Source organism: Sus scrofa, unplaced genomic scaffold (assembly GCF_000003025.6).
Source record: "Sus scrofa isolate TJ Tabasco breed Duroc unplaced genomic scaffold, Sscrofa11.1 Contig42, whole genome shotgun sequence".
NCBI lineage: Eukaryota > Metazoa > Chordata > Mammalia > Artiodactyla > Suidae > Sus > Sus scrofa.
The window spans coordinates 164,380-178,199 of NW_018085200.1; the positions used below are offsets into that span (position 1 = coordinate 164,380).

The following is a 13,820-nucleotide window of genomic DNA, read 5'->3' on the forward strand; positions in this document are numbered from 1 at the left end:
TTGACTTTCATAATAGCTTTCATTTTGCTGACCTTAGCAAAATTATACAATAGCTTTTCAAGATCATTGCCTATCTTTTCTTATTGAAATGTACCTTTGTGTTTTTAAGTGCATTTATTTTATACTGGTGACTTGATTATTGACTTGAAATAAAGAAGTAGAAATAAAAATGAAATTTTAAGTGAAAGCCCTTTTATCTATTAATGGGAATATATTAGAATATGACTAAGAATATTTTATGTGTTTACTTTTTAATGATTCATGTATATTTGAGTGTGGATAATTATGCTTTATAGGTGGAGAGGTGGCAATGATGAAGTAAAATTAATTGCAAATTATGAGAAATTCATTCATGGGATTTTACAGCAGCAAAACATGGTGGAAGTAGCCTGATCTAATCCTTTGTTTTACGGAGGGAAAGTAGGCCTAGGAAGAGAGTGCAAGAAGCTTTCCTTGGTCACAGGGTTGGAGACACTTGAAACAGTGCCCAGAGTCTGATGAGACCAAGAAGCCATCAGTGACACCATAACTGCCAGGAAAATCATTTATACATGCATGGCATATGGGTCTCTAAAGCTGTTCTAGATTTGATAAAGATAAATGTCACTAAAGTAGCATATATGGTAGTTAAAATAGAGAAAATGTCAATGTTGGTTTTTAGCTGTCTGAGAGGATAAAATGAAGCAAGATTTGTTAAATTATGGGAAAACTTGGAAAATTATTTTAAATAAACAATTGCATATAATTAAACATCATTCTCCAGTGCACTGCTTTTTATTTTCCTCTTTTGTTTTTATATTTAGAAACTCAGCACACCTATGGATATGTACTGAATTATGCTATAGAGTTGTCTCTATTTGGATATGAATTTCCTTTTGACTATTGCCACTTCTGAAGGGTGTAAAGTTTTAAAAAATTATTTTTATAAAATAAGTATTTTGAAGGATATTTATAAGATACATGGAGATTATAAGGAATAATTCAGTGCACCTGTAAGTACACATGTGTACACACCACTGGACTTGACCACTGGCTTTACCCTTACCTGTGTGCCCCTTTCCAATCTCCTCATAACCCCACTCTCAGGTGCCCTTTGTGAGACCATGACCTGGCTTTCTGCTGCACTTGTTATCTGTGAGCCACATAAATGGAATATCTCCCTCCGCCCTGTATCTTGTGCACCCATTTTGTACTCATGATGTCTTTCTGAGCCTGGATGCTGTTGTCTGCAGTGGTGCTGCTTGCACAGCTCTGTGGTCTGTTCATCCTGCCCTGGATGAACACATGTCCCAATACCACTTGAGGTGCCTGTAGCTGTGTGGGTGAGCATCGTCCTCCAGTGCCTGCCCAGGGGCAGGATGCCTGCATGCCCAGGAGGATGTTTATATCATCCCCAGTGGATGGTGCAGAACAGCATGGCTGTACCTATAGCAACATTGAAATGTTACATTTATTCTGTATTCTCACCCACACTGACAGAGATTTTTGCCTACATGGTAGTGTGACATGTTATAAGGGCTTTGTCACTTACCAGGGATGTTTTGTATGTTTTCTGGTACTTCTTGGTTTTGGTAAATTTCCCATTCAAGTCATTGTAAATGTGTTTACTGAATAGTTTCTTTTTGAAAACTGGCCTGTAGGAGTTCTAATGTAGTCTGGACAGCTGCCCATGGCCAGCTATTTCATATACTGCACATAAGTGTCTTCTCAGCTTCTTTTCTCATCCTCTTGCATTTGGCAGTGTTAGTATTTTCCACTTTCTTTGTGTCAAATCCATCTTCTGACACCCTCATTCCCAAGATCCTGAAAATATTGGCCCATGTTTTCTGACAAGCCATGTGGTTTTTGTCTTTCACTTTGAAACATATGGTATACCTGTAATAGTATACTTGTGTAATGTGAGATGTAACAGTCATGTTGTCTTGGGTTTGGGGGGTTTGTTTGTGGGGTTTTTTTGGTGTTGTTTGTTTACTTCATTGATCAATTATTTGAGCACCGTTTTTTGGAAAAGTCCTTATTTTAGTCTGTTAACTTTTCCATAAATTAAGTCTTCATGTTTGTGCTGTCTAGGCTTTCTTTTATATGTTTTTAGTTAATTTAGGGACCCTGTGCTAATATTACACTGACTTATTTACTATAGATTTACAATCACTCATGATCTGGTAAGATAAGGACCTTCAACTTCTAATTCAGGAGTTTCTTAGACAATTAGACTTTGATAAACATTTTAGAATCAGCTTCTCAAAATACACATGATCCTTTTGGGATTTCCTTTGGTACCACATTGAGCTTACAGATCAGTTTGTGTGAGAATTAATATTTATGATAATAATTCCTTTGGTACCACATTGAGCTTACAGATCAATTTGTGTGAGAATTAATATTTATGATTTTAAATATCATAATATTATGATAATATTTATGATAATAAATCCTGAATCCTGAATCCATGAATATGGTACCTTAATTCTTATTAAATATATTAATAAAGTTATACAATTTGTCTAACATCTTTTGATATTTGCAGATATTTTATTTTTGGATGCTGTTATATTTATTAAAATTATTTTTATTTTTAATTGATTTTTGTATATTACTTAAGTTTAACATTGTCTTATGATTCTTCTAAATTCTCTGCATACACATATCACCTCTGATTAAAGACAGTTTATGTTTTCCTTTGGATTTTATTTTTTTTATCCTGCCAGATGTACTGGTTGGGACCTCCAGTACAGTGCTGAATAGAAGGGATGAACAAGAAAAGCCTTATTTATTTTACTGCCTCTATATAGAAATTTTTTAAAAATGGCTTCGTGTGGTTCAAAAGAATATGTATCCTGCAGTTCAGTGTAGTTTTATATACATCTCAGCTGAATCAAGTTTTTAATTATATTCAAATCAAATACAGGATTAAGTAAAGTAATTTTTTTGTGTGTGCTTACACCATCTATAAATTTTTGGCAAAAGCTCTCACTTTGATGATGGAATGTCAGATCTTTGTAGTTCATCTCACTTTTTGCTTTGTCTATTTTGATGTGATTACATGACACTATGTGTGATGATTGGAACCTTTAACATTCCGAAGGAACCCTCTTTACAGTCTTTGTTTCAAAGTCTGGTCTTATGTTCATAGAGCAGTTTTCTTTTGGTCAGTAGTCATCTAGTTTGTTTAAATGTTTATTTCCAACATTTTCTGTATACTTGTGTTTTCAGGGTTTGTTTGTTACTTTACAAACTGACGTTTCCTTAAAATTTTCGAGATTTACTTGAAGCATTCATCCATGTACACTCATTTGAAATATTACTACAAGATATTTTATGCCTTACATCTTTTGTAAATGTTTGTGTTTATTTTTTTTTCCATTTTTTTTAAGGATTGATGATGGTTTCTCCATTTTTTTTTTGGTTTGTTGCTCTTTTTGACTGCTCTTTTATTGCTCTAAAAATTTTAATACACCACCTTGCTTATTAAAGTCTGAAGTCACTCATCCCCTCCTTAGTGAAACTAGTCGCTGTAGAAAGCTCACCACTAACCTCAACACTTCAGTTACATGCTAATTTATCATGTGTTCTATGTACACATTGTGAGCATCTGTAGGATACCATTTCTATGATCTTTATGATCAATGCTTTATTAGTTTACCACACACATTTAAACATTTTGGACATTATTTCTTCTTGACTTCTTAGATCATCTCAATTTCCTTTTGCCTAAAGTATATCTTTTAATATTTATTTCAGTAAAAGACAGTGGGTAGCTAACTCTTAGTTTTGTCCCTCTGAAAAAATTATCTTTGTTCTTGAAAAATATGACTAATACAATTTTATGACAACAGTATTTTCTCTAGAACAAAATTCTCTGCATTCTGATTTTCATTTTAGCCATTTAGAAGTCCAGTGTTAGCCATCCCTTTGAAGGGTACTTGGCTTATATCTCTGTTTTTACAGGTTTGCCTTCACATTGTTAACTTTCTGTAATTTTGTATAATATGCCTAGATCTTTATTAAGTTTTTTCTTTTATCCTACCTGGTATCTGTCTTATAGGTGTCTGGGCCGGCCTCTTTCCTTAGTTCTGGAAATTCTTGGCTACTTTCTTTTCTTACAGACATTGCCCCAACCTCTTGTCTCGGCATTGGATTCTAAATAATTTCTTCAAATGTAATCATCCAATTACTAATTCTGTCTTCACTTGCTTTAAATATGCTGTTAAACCCTTACAGTGAGTTTTAATATTTGCTAAATTTTCTAGTACTGCTTTTGAAAATCAGGGTATTTAAAAATAATTTCCTGCTCTTTAGTAATATGTTCAGTTTGACAAATATACTGAATCAAATTATTTTATATTCCACATCTATATTCAGCATCTGAATCCTAAGGTGGCTTCTGCTCATGATACTTCTAATAGCTAGCTTTCACGACTCTCTGTTTCTCAGGCATTGACTGAGCCTGTATTGTGGAGCCTTATCTGTGCGAATTTGAGAGGCCTAATTTTTTCCAGAAGGACTGCTGTGACCTCTTTAACATGATTTTGCAACAATGTTGTTCTTTCAAAAGTTTGTAAGCCACCTAAGTGTGAATAATCACATGGGTTGTCTTTCTCTGACTTAATGAGCATTAATGTTGATATTGTCATCTATTTATTTTCTCCCACAGCTATACAATGCCTTTAAAATATGAGATTTATAATTTATCCAAATTATTAAAATTATCAAATTAATTCTAGTGCTTGCAATAAGAACCCTGGTTTGCTGTGACTCAGTGCCTCTTAACCAAAGAAGGAACTTATTTTTCATTTGATTTTTTCATTTGTGTTTTTTATTTTCTCCATTATGGTTGGTTTACAGTGTTCTCTCAATTCCTTCTGTACAGCCAAGTGACCCAGACACACACACACACACACACATACACACACACACACACACACACACACACACATTATCCTCCATCATGTTCCATTGTAGGTGACTAGATATAGTTCCTTATGCTGTACAGCAAGATATTACTGAATAACCACACCAAATGCAGAAGTTTGCATGTATTATTCCCAAACTCCAAGACCATCCCACTCCCTCCCCCTCCCCTTGACAACCACAATTCTGTTCTCCAAGACCATAAAGTTTATTTTTTGTGGAAATGTTCATTTGTGCCATATATTAGATTCCAGATATAACTGATATCATATGGTATTTGTCTTTCTCTTTCTGACTTACTTCATTTATTATGAGTTTCTAGTTCCATACATGTTGCTTCAAATGACATTATTTTTTTTCTTCTTTATGGCTGAGTAGTATCCCATTGTGTATATATACCACATCTTCATAATCCATTCATCTGTCGATGGACATTTGGGTTGTTTCCATGTCTTGGCTATTGTGAATAGTGCTGCAATGAACATATGGGTACATGTATATTTTTCAAGGAAAGTTTTGTCTGTATATATGCCCAAGAATGGGATTTTTGGATCATATGGTAGTTCTATACTTAGTTTTCTGAGGTACCTCCATATTGTTTTCCACAGTGGTTTTACCAATTTACATTTCCACCAACAGTGAAGTAGGGTATGCTTTTCTCCATACCCTCTCCAGCATTTGTTATTTGTTGGTTTGTTAATGATGGCCATTCTCACATGTGTGAGATGATACCTCATAGTAGTTTTAATATTTGTTTTAAATGTTGGAAAATTATATATGATGTGGTTTTAGGTATGTCCATTTTTGGAAATATTGACTCATTTTTCCAAAATGATTCAGTAGTATCACTAATCTTGAATGATTTTTCTGTCGATGATGATGTTGAGTTTTTAGGTAGAAGTTACTCATGTTTCTGACTTAGTTTCAGGAAAAAAAAATAGAAGCATGCCATAAATAAATTACTTTTTAAAAAATTTTAAACTATGTTCATTAAGTGAAATTTGGGAAATAGAGGGAAAAATAGACAAATTACATTAATGTGTATTCTAAATACCATCTTTTAATTTTAACTTACACTATGATTATGTCTTGTTTTGCTCAACAATAAGCTTCATCCATCTTGTATGTAATTTTTTTCTTCATTTTTATCACTTGGTTTTCCTCTGTGTGAAATTATTACAGTCATAATTACATTCTAATTTCAGTAATGCAAAAATGGACATTCTTGGGCATGTCCCCTGGCACACAGATATATACATTTCTACTGTGCATGCCTAGGAATAAGATTGTCTAGATAAAGGCAGACTGTCTGCTAAAATGGTGTAGAACATTCACATACCAGCCTCAGATGAGAGCTCCCATTACTCCACACGTGTGATATAGTCTTTTTTTAACTTCATCTTTCTGAAGAATGTGTAATAGATTTCATTTCATTTTCATCTGCACCCTACTGGTTACTTAGATATATTTTCTTCTTTTTCCTGGCCATTTGGATTACCCTCTTTTGTAAAATTCTCTTTATTATTGTATCCAGAAGGAGGTACAGTGAGGTTCTGTCCTTCTTTTAATATGACAATGGCTAACAGAAGAGAGGGATGATTTATTAGACTTGCATAACACCACAGGGTCTTTCAGAGAAAATTTTGCACTTTGAATGTTAAATAACTTTATAAAATAGGAGTTCCCGTCGTGGCGCAGTGGTTAACGAATCCGACTAGGAACCATGAGGTTGCGGGTTCGGTCCCTGCCCTTGCTCAGTGGGTTAACGATCTGGCGTTGCCGTGAGCTGTGGTGTAGGTTGCAGACGCGGCTCGGATCCCGCGTTGCTGTGGCTCTGGCGTAGGCCGGTGGCTGCGGCTCTGATTCGACCCCTAGCCTGGGAACCTCCATATGCCGCGGGAGCGGCCCAAGAAATAGCAACAATAACAACAACAACAACAACAAGACAAAAAAGACAAAAAAAAAAAAAAAAAAAAAAAAACAGCCTGTGTTTTTTGTCTTTGGATATACCAAGTATTGCAAGAGTTTCATAAATGTAATTATCTCCAGGTAATTTGTTTCCAAATTCTCAGAAACCTATGCAGTTTTCCCTAAAATTGATCCATCTGAGAATCTCCTGAGATTGGGGAGAGTTTCTGTGTTTCCTATTCAACTAGCACCCTCACTATTCCTTTTCTTTATATTTTTATTTTTATTTTATTTAAAATTTTCTGAAACATCTAGTGTTATTTTAAATAATAATTTTCAATAATCTCTGCATAAACTTGATCTGAAACTTATGAAGAATAGTGTTATACTCAAAACTACCCTAGAATAGTGCATGTTTTTTGTGAAGTTCTTTTATTACATTGAGACATCTAAATCAGCTTTTACAATTTTTTCAGGGCTACAGGTCAGAATCAATACAGCAGAGCTGCTAAAATCTAGCTGCAACAGTCTTTACATTCATTTTAAATGTTATCTTCAGATTACAGCAAAGCAGAAAACAAATGTTAAGAAAAGCACAGTAACATATGCGTTTTCGAGTAGTCACTTAGGAAGATTGAAATCCTGAGTTTTTCTCATCTGACACATTCAAGCCCTTGATGCTCTTTGAGCAGCATGCAATCAAGCAGCACCAGTGAGATAGATTTCAGGAAACAATCCTTCTGTTAGTATGTCAATCAAGATTATTCAGGAAATCAGCCACCATTGAAAATGATTCTCCTCAGCACTGCCTTCCCCCCCGCTTCCCCCCACACGGATAAGAGTTTTGCAAATTTTGTTTCAAAGGGCATTAGGCGGCTTTGGCATAGAGTGCAGCCCAGCCTAAACAGATAACCATCAGGCTCTGGGGCCACCGCTGCCTATTCCCCACACTTCTCATCTGTTTTCCCACGGATTATAGCGAAGCCAGTGCTCCCTCTGAGTTGTTATCTTCCAGGTGTGGGAGCTGTAGCCCCTGGGGCGGGTAGGTGGCCAAGCTGTGCATGAAGCACTGCACAGTCCCACCTGCTAGACCCTAGATGGCGACCTTCATCAGGTGCACTGGTACATATCTGAGCAGCCTTGGAACTCTTCCAGGAAGAGTAGCATCTGCTGCTCCACAGTTAGACCTCCACAGCCACTCAGAACCAGTGCCCTGGAAGCTGCAGCAGCCACAGGATGCTGTGCCCCTGGCAATCACCAGTGGGTATGGCTCCAGCATGCTGGCCCAGCCTGGGAAGGTGGCAAGCCTGTGGGCACCATCCAGGACCTGGTGGTTGGGCTGGCCAGTCTTTAGGGTCACATATATGAACACATGGTCTTTGTGGCCACCAGCCTGAAGCTTGTTTCTTCAAAACCACATCACCCAGGACCCCATACCATCGTGAGTCTGAGTCTGAAAAGCATCTGAACTCAGAATCCTTGGGAAGAGAACACCAGGCTAAGTACTCCCACCTCACAGCAGGACCAGAAGACTGTGGACCAAGCATCTGGTTCTCAGTCCTGCAGCAGAGCTGGCCCATTTTCTTTCATTTTTTAAAAGCAAGGAGTCCTCTTACTACTCTGTGAATTATACAAATTAGAAAAATGATATCTGACTTCCAAAACCTTAAACATAGGAAGACTGTGAAATATTTCTTTCCATGGAGCCTGAACTTGGCTTTAATCAAGACTCTATTGGAGTTCCTGTCATGGCTCAGTGGTTAATGAATCTGGGCTAGGAACCATGAGGTTGCAGTTTCAATCCCTGGCCTTGCTCAGTGGGTTAAGGCTCTGGCATTGCTGTGACCTGTGGTGTAAGTCGCAGATGCAGCTCCAATGCCATGTTGCTGTGGCTCTGGCTTAGGCTGGCAGCTACAGCTCTGATTCAGCCCCTAGCCTGGGACCCTCCATATGCTGCAGGAGCAGCCCTACAAAAGGCAAAAAAAAAAAAAAAAAAAAAAAGACTATCTATCCATCCATCCGTCCATAAATTTTTTGTGGAAAATAATGGGCTTGGACATGTTTCAGTCAATATAATGATGTTTTCAGATGAGGTTCTAATATCTTGATGAAATTTGTTTAGCATGTGTTTTTTTGTTGTTGATGTTAGTACACACTGAACTTATTGTCACAGAATATACCCCCTGAAGGAAAGAGTCAAATAACTGAAAAAATAAACAAAATCTATGAAGAGCATCATTGGCAGTGACCCTTTGTATTATCTGAGCAATCCACTCACTGGAAAGTTGCTTTGCTTATCTGTTTATCTTAAAAAGAAGCAGGTTTTTTTAAATTAAATATAAAAATAGTATTGAAATTTATATACTGCCATTATCTATAAATTGAATAATATAAATATGACATTTCTAGGTTTTTGATGAACTGTATTTAAAACACATAAAATAATACCATTTTAGAAGAATAAGCTATTGGGAAGGTTTGATGAAATCAACAATACGTTAAATTTCTTAAACCCTTCATTGTTTTAATCAAGATTCTTAAAAGGGTAGAATAGTAGATATATTTAATTGCTATATCACAGGCAATAGAGAATATTGAGTAAAAAATAAGGATATATAATTATCCATTCATTCATTTATTAAATTCATATTTTATTTATTTTTTATGTTTTGAAATTTTTTAATTACTCAAATGAATTTATAACATCTGTAGTTGTATAATTATTACTTGGAGCTAGGTTCTTAGACTTTAGGGGAAAAGAGAAAGAATGCTTCTTTGTCGATTATTTTTTATGTTTTGAATTTTTTAATTACTCAAATGAATTTATAACATCTGTAGTTGTATAATTATTACTTGGAGCTAGGTTCTTAGACTTTAGGGGAAAAGAGAAAGAATTCTTCTTTGTCAATAATTTATAATTGATGGGCAACATACAAAAATATATATAGCAGTCATTTTCCAGTAATTATAAATGTTAAAATATGTATAATTGAAGCTGTCATTTTCAAAAGGGGGGTCAGACAAGTGTGTTCTGAGGTGTTTTTGAGCATGAAGTGAGGGAGAAAATTATACAGATAACTGGTGGAGGAGTGTTGAGTTTGGGCAAAGGGAATGGCAAACAAATATAACTTATTTTCAGACAGACAATCAGCTTTAAAAAAATGCATGTCAGTAATTCTGCAGCTTATGGTGATATTCCAGTCTTTCTAAATCTTTCACTTTATATATACTAGTATATGATAGTGGCTTATAAAAGGGTATAAACATATATATACTGGATATTTCAGGGTGACAGTTATAGCAGGAGAATAAAAGAGAAAAATTATTTGAGAATATCCATGGGTGTCTTTTAAAAATGTATTTATTCCACTAAGAAGTGGCATTTCTTAGAACAATAACAAAATATAGGATGACACTTGTAAAGAACTTTCCCAGCAGCACAATTTCATTAATAAATTATTGTTAAATAATTGCAGCTCCACAGAAATAATCTGGGTGATGAATCACAAAGAAATTAAGACTTTAAGTCTTTTCAAGAGTATTCAAGTAAATAAAAAGTACTTAAGCCAATGCTAGAGCCCCAATACATAAGTATGAGAACTGCTTCCAACACTTTTTTCCTGTCCCATATGTATTTTTTGGCCAGAAATTCCTGTGTGCAGCCTTAGAATATGAGAGTATGTAGATTGTTCTTTGTCCTGAAGAGTCAGGACATTCCAAGGACAGTGCATTCCTGGTTTCAATTCAATAAACTGGAGTTGTTTAAAATATGATCATATTTGTAGGACATTGTGTTTCTCTACCAATCCACTTGCCAAAATAATTAATTCATTAATAGTGGTTTATAAAAAGTGCAGCCACAAATGAAGTAAGAATTTGATTAAATATCTATGCCAAAATTATACTTAAAAAATAATAACATAGTCTTAATATAATCTCATACACCATCTATGTTTAAACTTCCACAAGTGTCATCAAGATATATTTTTACATCAAGATTCAAACAAATTTATTTGTACTAGATTCCCTTTATCATGTAACTGTTCCAGCATTATGTAATATTATCTTCTATATATCATGTAGCAGTTCCTTGTGTGTATGTATTGAGATAATTATTTTTGAGAAATCATGTCATTTGTAGAATGCTTCATAATCTATATTTGGCTTGTCACTTTTTTGGTGTCATTTGACTTGTTCCTAAACAAATTATTTAAACTATTATATCAAGAATGGGAAGTTGGGAATTATTAGATGCAAACTATTGCATTTGGGGAGGATAAGCAATGAGATCCTGCTATATAGCACAGGGAACTATACCTAGATTAATAGATTTTTAAAAAAGAAGCTTTATTAGTTCAGATTCAATCTTTTAGTTTCTTCTAGGCAAGGTTTCTTCATATGTGGTTCTGATTTCTGCCAGTTGCATCACATTTTGAGCTCTGTGTTAACTGGTTGTCTGACTTTTAGTAATGCTTAGTCTGCTTTGCAGATTCAAGTACTGTCAACATAATTACTTCATTTTAACATTCCCCACCAAATATTCACTTAATGATTTGAATACCCACTTAAATCACTGCCTTGATCCCCCATTCTTTTTTATTTTTTATTTTATTTATTTTTTATTTTTTATTTTCCCACTGTACAGCAAGGGGATCAAGTTATCCTTACATGTATACATTACAATTACATTTTTTTCCCCACCCTTTGTTCTGTTGCAACATGAGTATCTAGACAAAGTTCTCAATGCTATTCAGCAGGATCTCCTTGAAATCAGAAGTTGTGTCTCGGAGTTCCCGTCGTGGTGCAGTTGTTAACGAATCCAACTAGGAACCATGAGGTTGCGGGTTTGGTCCCTGCCCTTGCTCAGTGGGTTAATGATCCGGCGTTGCCGTGAGCTGTGGTGTGGGTTGCAGATGTGGCTCGGATCCCGCGATGCTGTGGCTCTGGCGTAGGCCAGTGGCTACAGCTCCGATTCAACCCCTAGCCTGGGAACCTCCATATGCCGCGGGAGCGGCCCAAGAAATAGCAACAACAACAACAGCAACAACAAAAGACAAAAGACAGAAAAAAAAAAAAAGAAGTTGTGTCTGGAAACAACCCAAATGTCCATTGACAGATGATTGGATTCAGAAGATGTGGTATATATACGCAATGGAATACTACTCAGCTATAAAAAAGAATGACATAATGCCATTTGCAGCAACATGGATGGAACTAGAGACTCTCATACTGAGTGAAATGAGCCAGAAAGACAAAGACAAATCCCATATGATATCACTTATAACTGTAATTTAATATCCAGCACAAATGAACATCTCAGAAAAGAAAATCATGGACTTGGAGAAAAGACTTGTGGCTGCCTGATGGGAGGGGGAAGGAGTGGGAGGGATTGGGAGCTTGGGGTTATTCATTTTTTATTGTATTTCGTCTGAATTTCCCTTCATAAGCTGTTGGGTAACCTTGAAATACAATTTATGAAGGAATGACAGAATAAATATTTATCTCATTTATTTATTAATTTTCAGAACAATGACTTGATACACCCAGCAACCTTAATTTATCCTGATATATAGGCATAAGGAATTGAATTAATTTTATCTTTTCCCATATGTCTATTAAATTATCCCAACAACACTTATTAAATTGTCTTCCCTGGAGTTTCCTTTGTGGCACAGTGGGTTTAGAATCCACCTGCAGTATCTCAGGTCTCTGTGGAAGCATGCTTTTGATCCCTGGCCTGGTACAGAGGATTAAAGGATCCAGTGTTGCAGCAGCTGTGCTATAAGTTGCATTTTGTTGAGGGTTTTTGGAGGTGGACACACAGTAGAGGGAAAGGATGATTCCATGGAAGATGATGATAGCAGTCAGGTGTGAGGCACAGGTGAGGTGTGAGGCACAGGTGAGCTCACCAAGAGAATAGATGTTTAGGACTGTGAAAAAAATGAACATGTAGGGTGTGAGAATGATCACCAGTGTACTCACCTCCTAGTAGGTGGCAAAGCCAAAGAATAGCAGGTAGGGAATGTGTATATTGGAGCTTGAGACAGCAATGATAGCAGTGTTATTCACAGAAAAAGTGGTTGATTATGTTATGTTAAGAAAAGTTTAGTTGGTGAGCATAGCAAAGGAGTATCAGGGTGCCAAGCATACCCAGAGGTATGACCCAGCCATCAGGGCACAGAGCCTCTGTGACATGACCACTGTGTAAAGCAGGGTATCACAAGTGGCCACAAAGTGGTCATTGGCCATCACTGCAATAAGAAGGACCCTGTTACCACAGCAGTGCAGGACAGGAAGTACTGCAGCATAAAGCTAGAGTCAAAGATGCCTTTACCAGCCATGACCAAGTTCTCAAGCATTTTGGTAGTAACAATGGGAGAGTAACAAAAATCAACCAAAGAAAGGTGACTAAGGAAAGAATACACAAGGATGTGAAATTTGGGGTAAATTTTGATGATTACTATCAACCCAAGATTTCCTATCAGGGTGATAATATACATCATCAGAAACATGAGGAAGAGAAGAATCTGAAGCTCTGGGAAATCTGCGAAACCCAAGAAGGCAAAGACTGTCTCCATACTCAAGTTTCTTGAAGCCATTAGCATAAGGCCTTTGAAAAGAAGGGGTGGAGAATGGGAGCTGCTCTTGACAATGAGAAGATTTACAGAAATAAGTGTCATGACTTTTTATAGTAGACAAAGGAAAGTGAGGAGATAGAATTATTATTCTTAAATCCTAGTTTCTTCCATACAGAACATGCTGAGGATAGACCAAAGTCTTGTCTCTGAAATGTCTTCACTTTCCCATTGAAATTGGTGTTCCCATAGGAAACACTTATCTTATTATAGTGTAGAGATTCACCCATTAGCTAATACCATAACATGTACATAACTATTAGAAAACACTTGTACATAAATGCATAAAATATTAAAAGAGTCTAAGAAAACATATACAATGTTGGCCACAAAGAACATGTATTGCTAGTATATTTTGCCTGTATG

General features: G+C 36.0%; 1 pseudogene; it reads right to left on the minus strand.

The window, feature by feature from the left end:
* Positions 1-1,128: 1,128 nt before the first annotated feature.
* Positions 1,129-13,424, minus strand: LOC102166372 (annotated as a pseudogene).
* Between the last annotated feature and the right edge of the window lie 396 nt (positions 13,425-13,820).